The sequence below is a fragment of the Rhinolophus ferrumequinum genome, chromosome 12 (genome assembly GCF_004115265.2).
Source record: "Rhinolophus ferrumequinum isolate MPI-CBG mRhiFer1 chromosome 12, mRhiFer1_v1.p, whole genome shotgun sequence".
NCBI classification, from domain to species: Eukaryota; Metazoa; Chordata; class Mammalia; order Chiroptera; family Rhinolophidae; genus Rhinolophus; species Rhinolophus ferrumequinum.
The window spans coordinates 62,473,382-62,479,381 of NC_046295.1; the positions used below are offsets into that span (position 1 = coordinate 62,473,382).

At 53.1% G+C, this 6,000-nt stretch overlaps 1 protein-coding gene across 6 annotated transcripts in view; it reads right to left on the reverse strand.

Moving 5' to 3' along the window:
- Nucleotides 1-5,298, reverse strand: part of PTPN3 (protein tyrosine phosphatase non-receptor type 3) — a 97,553-nt gene extending 92,255 nt beyond the window's left edge. For 2 of the 6 annotated variants that reach the window (XM_033123452.1, XM_033123453.1), the window contains exon 1: nucleotides 5,184-5,282. The gene's annotated coding sequence lies outside the window, so the exon portion shown is untranslated. Of the gene's footprint in view, nucleotides 1-4,622; nucleotides 4,863-5,183 lie in introns of those variants that run through there. The other 4 variants (XM_033123454.1, XM_033123457.1, XM_033123455.1 and 1 more) reach the window with 4 other exon arrangements.
- Nucleotides 5,299-6,000: the final 702 nt, after the last annotated feature.

The following is a 6,000-nucleotide window of genomic DNA, read 5'->3' on the forward strand; positions in this document are numbered from 1 at the left end:
GTCATCATCTCCTCTCCAGGCCCACCAGTGGTTAGGATCAAGGGACAGATGACACAGCTGGTTGCTTGGTTGCCACCTCTCTCACCAAGAACCTCTCAGGTCTAGACCGAGGCTGACTCACCTGAAGGAAGTGAGGTACAGGGGCTAGGTCTTCACATCCCACTCCCCATGTCAGACCAGTGCCTGTAACCAACACAGCACCCATCCAGCTGGCCCCAGCCTTTCTCTTGTACTGGACCCTGCCCTTGGAACGTCCCTTTAGGTCTAAGGGCTAGGACCTGAAGCCCTGCCTTGGGAATGGACCGCCACACAGCCACAGCGACTCTCGGCACCGAATGCCAAACAGAGTGCTTGTCTGGCGGGCCAGAGGCCTGACCACAAAGGGAGGGGACCCCCTTTTCTGTGCCAAGTCCTGCCTTAGTGAGTTTTCGGTCATTAGCTCCTCTAAAATGGTCCATTTAAAGGAAACAGGTTCTGTTACTATCCTTACAGTTAAATGATTTGTCCAGGGACCGACGTGGGTTCAAATCTTGGCTGTCCTACTTAGGAGCACTGTGCCCTTCAGGTAATCATTTCATCTCTCTGAGCCTCAGCTTTCTCACCCCATCTGTGAACTGGGGCTGGTAGGAAATCGCAGGAGTCTATGGCTGAAAGGGACTGTTTATTCCCTTTTGAGGCTCCAGTGGGCTCAGTACAGAAAATTCACTCCAAACTACACACTGCTTAAATATTTACTAAAAGCTTGTGTATCCTGACAGTAAATCATGGGACCTGAATTTTCCAGGACTATCCCAATTTCAAATCCTCTGTCCTAACTTTCCACATAAACCATTGAAATGTCTCAAAAATTCCACTCTCTCAGTACCCAAACAACACCTCCCAGGCCTCCTCTTGCACAAAAAAGCAGCACAAACATTCTTTTTCAGACGACAGATCCCAATCTTTGATTCAGAAAGTGTAGTCAGCGGAGCCCCGCAGGCCACCTGAAGGAAACGGGGTCAGGGAGAAAAATCCATGGCCGTCAGCACTCCACCACAGCTCACAGACTCGGCTGTTTCCCAGCACGCTGGTGTGAAGCGTCGCCAGAAGCTGTACAATCAGAACATCACCCACAGAGGGACACAGACCGGGGCTATGAGCTCTGCCCACCTACCTACCAAGCGGCCCCCACCTGGAGAGGCAACATGGGCCCGGGGGGTTGCCACGAGAATTAAATGAATGAGTTAATATTTGGAAAGCATTCAGGAGCAGTGCCTGGAAGCCAGGAAGTGCCATATTAGTGATGAATAAAACCAGAGGCATCCTGGCAGAAAGTGCTTAGGCCTCAGAGACAACCCAGAGGTGTCACTCCTACCTGGGGGGAAAAGAAGGAGAATGGGCACTTACTCCTGGGTTGCGGGAGGCTAGGCCCCCAGCAGAGATGGAGGAGTACCCTAACACAGGAGGTGAGTGGGTCCTGCATGAGCCAAGCTCAGAAGGCAGGACCTGGGGAAGAGTCGCCACTACTGAAATACACACGCTCTCTTCACGCCTCTGAGCGTTTGCACCTGCTGTTCTGTCTGCCCCTGAATGCCATCTTTTTCTACCTTCAAGGCTGAATTCAAATGCCAGCTACTCCCTACGACATTCCTTGATGCCCATCAGAATGAGTGGTTGCCTCCACCGGTCTCTCTTGCATCTGGCTTTAGCGTCTTTTAAAGCAGTTATCAGATGATAGATGGACAGATCGCACACACTCACACACACGCAAATGTCACTGTCTTCCTAATTCTGCCATGAATCCTTCCAAGATGTGTTCAGATTTCATCTCCATAACCCTAGTGCTGGACACATGGTATAGACTCAGTAATTGTCTGAATTTGCTGTTAAATCTGTGCTCACAGCTGGTCTTCACTGGAGGCACAACCAGAAGTTGTGTGATGCAAGATCTGTGGGTCTTGGAATCCATGACCTGATCTGATTGCAGCCAGGGGCCTACCAAGTACTCCCTTTAGTGCCCCCTAAGGCAGACGAAAGGCGACACCTGTGACATCAGAGCCTGTAGTTTCTGAGACCCAGACCAGAGCAGTGTGGACACTGACCAGGTCCTGTCCCATCCCTATTAGAGTCGGTGAGAAGAGCGGAGGCTTGGGAAGAACACCAGCAGGCTGCCCCGCCCCCACCAGCCTGTCACCGTCAGGGTAAGTGCCTTAGGCATTCCAGCTCCTGCAACAGACCCTGGGAAGAGAAGAATGGGGGTCGGCCCTGCTGTCCAGGAACCACTGTCTGGTGGAAGGAAGGTCAGCACTGGGATTACGGTCAACAGGCACTCTCCTAGATAGAGAGGGAGGGACCACACATTGCTGGTCCCTTCCCAGCCTGCCACCACGCTGAGGGTTAGGAGGAGGTAGGGTGCCACATGTCCTGTTCCCTCCAATCCCCAAAGCCAAGCCCCTCTGATGGACATTGTCTATTTTAGAAAACAGAATCCCTCCGTGGGCCTGGACCTGAGGTTCACAAGGTCACAATTCATCCCTGTTGCTCCTGGCCCCACACTACCTTTGCTAGCTCAGTTTCCTTAACTGCAAGAGAGGGAGAGGGAGGGCACTGAAATGAAACAATGTATGTGAAACCTTCTAGTTCACAGTCAACAATCAATCTCCTCAGACCATTTACCAGCCTGGAACCCCAACTTCTTCCAGGGATAAGATTTGTCTCTGACCAGAAGTTAAAAGCTACCAGGATACATACATCTCTATGACAAAATGCAGAAAGGAGGGCTCAGACACAGGAGGGGTGAAGCAGTGTGGGACCCTGAATCTGACTATGTGTTAACTTAGGTTCTGTTTCCTGCCCCAAGCTGTCCCTGAAGCCTTCTATTGTGTCTGGCCTGACCAGGCAGAGAAGTTCCCCCAGGCACCCTGGTGAAGCTCATTGGGGTCCACTGGCCAACTCTGCATCCCCCATGCCCAGCACTGCACTGCCATACAGAACAGAATGCCTGAGCTACTCTGAAATGCCTTCAGTAACTTGACCTTTTACATTCTCCAGCTAATGTCTAATTTGCATATAAGAGTCGGTTTTAGGAGATGGCAAGTCACCAGAGACAGCTCAGGATCAATATAGAGTATTAGGCACGTTTTATTCTACTCTAATTCTCTGCAAATTGGTATTCCATTAACTGTACGTGGGATTTATGGGCGCTCACTATAAACTAGAATATTTAACTAGAACGACCTACTCTCTGTCAGATAATAGCCTACTATTGTTAACGTTCAACTAGTCAATCTCAGAAAGGTTTCCAGCTTCCAGCCTATTTTACATCTTGATTTAATCATCAGGAAAGTCATCTATTTGAAAGTCTCCACACCATAAAGGGCAAGCTTGATACAGAAGAAAAAGACCTGCCCGTGGAACCAGAACACCTGAGTTGTGAGGCAGCTATACCACATAATGTGTAATCGACTGCTCAAAGCCTCGATTTCACCTGTAAGATGGGAATAGCACCAGCCTCAACAGGGAGTTGTAAAAATTAAATGAGTTGATGCATGTGGATGGTCTCTGTGCAGTTTTATAAAGCTATACAAAAGTCAGTTACTACAGTACAAACAGAAGATGAAACTCTCAGACCACGTGGATAAGCTAATGACAGAAAGCAGCAGAGGTTCTAAAGATATTTGGGATATTTGGACCCCCCGAGAACACCTGGCCATGTCTGGAGGCATTTTTGGTTGGTTCAACTGAAAGAGGGAAAGGGATGGTTACTGGAATCTACTGGGTAGAGACCACGGATGCTGCTAAATATCTTCCAATGTATAGGATAGGCCCTACAACAAAGAATTAACTAATCCCAGCCATGAGATTAAGAAACCCTGGTCTAAACAATCACTTAAAGTTGGGTCTAGAAGCTTTTTGAAACAGAAACCTTCCTAACCAGGTTTTACTTTCAAAAAGCACCATCTGCTTAAACATTTGCAAGATGGATCATCACACAAAACAGCTCTTTTGTAAGGAAAGCTGAACTGCCAACTTCTGGAGTTTCTGAATGTATAAAACTGCTTTTAAAGAAGATGCTCTCCAATTACAATTCGGCTAAATTGTTTTTCCAAAGCCCTTGACTTCGGTAGAAGTTCTCCAGGGCACAAGGACAGGGTCTGTCATTCTGCCACTAGGCCCTGAAGATGCTTTCGTAATTCTAATTTCCTGGTGAAATGGGAGTCACGAGGGTCTCTAAACGAATTAAATTCACATCACGCCAACTGCTGGCCTGCTTTCTGCCGGGCACGGTGCCAAACACCTCCACATAATTTATCCCACTTAATCCACCCAACAATCCAGTAAGGTGGGCATTATTACCGGTAGTTTGCAGGGGAGGAAATTGAGCATCAGAGAAGTTAAACAACTCGCCCAAGGTCACCAGCTGCCTAAGGGGGTGCCCAAGTTGATCGGAGGTCTCCAGTTTCCAAGTCACAAGCTCTTTCCACCACCTCGGAAAACCCAGGTGTCAAGTTGTCTCAACTTCCCATGAATTTTTAAGGCAATAGCAACTTCTCAGTAACTTTAGGTTGCTGAAAATGGGAATTTCCGGGGGGCAGGGAGCACCCACATACACTCCCCTACTGCAGCTGTCTCACCGCAGGTACCTGATAAATCATTCCATATCGCCCGCAGAACAGGGAGGATTTATTGGCACTGGAGTTCGTGCCAGGCCCAGGAAATGCCATCTTTGAAAACCGAGAGGCGGATTCGCCCTGGGAGCCGAGAAGCTCTGGCCGCCCCGCGGGCAGTGCGCCCCCTCGGCGCCGAGGACCTGGGTCGCGGTGGCGCTGGGCCCTCCGGAGTCACGGGCTGCGCTAGCTCCGCGGGTCGCGTCCGCCCCAGCCCGGGTCGGAGCGCACGCCCACGCCTCGCTGCCGCCGCCGCCGCCGCCGCCGCCGCCGCGTCCCGGAGCCTGCTCCGGAGCGAGCCCCACCCGGCCCGGCCTGTTCCCTCCCGCCCCGACCCCGCCAGGTGAGCGCAGGAGGGGCGCCCCCTCCCTGCCCCGACGTGGCACCGGGACCCCGGGGCCGCGGCGTCCGCCAGCCCGCCCGCGCGTTCGCCACGCTCCTGGGGACGGGTGGGGGCGGGGCGGCGCCGAGAGCGACCCCGGCCCTTGATCACCCCGCACCCTGCCCCCGACCCGCTGGGGTCACGCCGGTCCGTACCTGCAGCATCCGGGGGCGCGGGGCGCCCAGGTACGTCGCGCGTGCGGGCGGCGCGGAAGCTCGCTCGCGGCGCGACCTGGCCGCCGTCTGAGCATGCCCAGTGCCGCCCGCGGGCGGCTCCCGCCGGCCGGGCTGGCCGCGACGGGCCCGCGCGCGGGGCGGGGGGCGGGAGCCCGGGCCGCTCTACAGGGCGCCCCCGCCCCCGCCCGGGGCTGCTTGCCGGGACGCGCCTCGCAGGACCACCGGGGCTCTCCTGCCGGGCTCTGGGCAACCCCGAGTCCCCTCGCGCGTGCACGCAGTCATTCCTTCCATAACCATTTATTGGGCACCTACTATGTGCCCGGCCCTCAGTGATCTCATACCTGTGAATGTCAAGCAGTCGGCGCTCAACAAATCTTCAAAATGAGGAGACTGGCCAGAGGGTCCGTGGTTTTGCTGGGGTCCTGCTGTGCTTATCCCCAGTTCAGTGCTTATCCCCTTCCACTAGTAAGCTTCCAGGCTTAAACTTTCCCAAGATTTGGGGGCCCCCTACTTGATCTGTGCTCCTGCTTTCCTATTCCACCTCATCTCACACCTGCCTTCTTGCAGCCCCTTCTCCCCCATTAACACCTTTCTGTCCACCACCACTCAGAACTTGGCCAGCCTTCACATACTTTTGCCTCTCTGTGGGCCGTCTTCGCTCAGCTTTTCATGTGGCTGTCCCCCTTCTGCAAGAGGCCTTCCCTTACCACCTTACTAAATTTGCCCCCTGCCCCTGGACACTTCATGTCCTCGCTTTATTTTCTTCACATTTACCACTATCCATTAATTCCTTCAA